Source organism: Frankliniella occidentalis, unplaced genomic scaffold (assembly GCF_000697945.3).
Source record: "Frankliniella occidentalis isolate FOCC.00 unplaced genomic scaffold, Focc_3.1 Scaffold137, whole genome shotgun sequence".
NCBI classification, from domain to species: domain Eukaryota; kingdom Metazoa; phylum Arthropoda; class Insecta; order Thysanoptera; family Thripidae; genus Frankliniella; species Frankliniella occidentalis.
Window position 1 is genome coordinate 14,114 of NW_026267264.1, and position 696 is coordinate 14,809.

The 696-nt window shown below is 62.8% G+C and overlaps 1 protein-coding gene across 1 annotated transcript in view; it reads left to right on the forward strand.

Moving 5' to 3' along the window:
- LOC113210212 (uncharacterized) overlaps positions 1 to 696 on the forward strand; it is a gene marked incomplete at its 5' end in the record, with an annotated part of 26,659 nt that overhangs the window by 12,966 nt on the left and 12,997 nt on the right. The gene's annotated exons all lie outside the window — the stretch shown is intronic.

A 696-nucleotide genomic window follows, 5' to 3' on the forward strand; every position in this document is an offset into this window, starting at 1 on the left:
TTCACGTTCACTTTCTCGACCAGCTTTTGTATCGTCCGCCCCCCCCCCCCTCCCTCGCTCTCTTTTTCTCCCCTAAGACGAAAAATAATCTTTTCACGCCCTTTAACAAAGCACGGCTGTATATTTGCCCTGGTTGGTGCCAGCCCCGGGCGAGTTAATTGGGGCCGCTGCAGCTGCAGCTCCTCGGCACCGCGGCCGGAGGTGGGTGCCGGAGGAGTGCCACGCGTGGTGCCTCTCGGCCGGGGCGCGGCGGGTACCCTCCTGGCCCAGGCGACAACGCCGTACCGAATGAATGCGATAAAAAGAGACGACCAACATGAAAGAAACGCGGCAGGTAAGGGAGAAGGGCTGGGTGCGGGGTGCGGCGGGAGGGGGCGCACCACGACCGACCAGGAGCCGAGAGGGACAGCAGCGGGGACGCGTCAGGGGGAAAAAAAAATAACATGGTGCCAAATTGGTCGTGACATCCCCGCCCTGAATAGTTTATAAGTTTCTCCCCGCGGCGGGGCCGAGCGGCGAGCGCGCGTACGGGCGTGAGGTCTGGCCATCGACACGGGCGTCGACGAGGGACACAACTCGGTACCCGGTGGCGTGGGATGGGATCCGCACCGCAACAGCGACAACGACTATGGCGGGTGAGATGGGAGGTCGTTCTGGTCGTGTGGCGTCGCCTGGAGGAGCGTGCTCTCTCTCTCT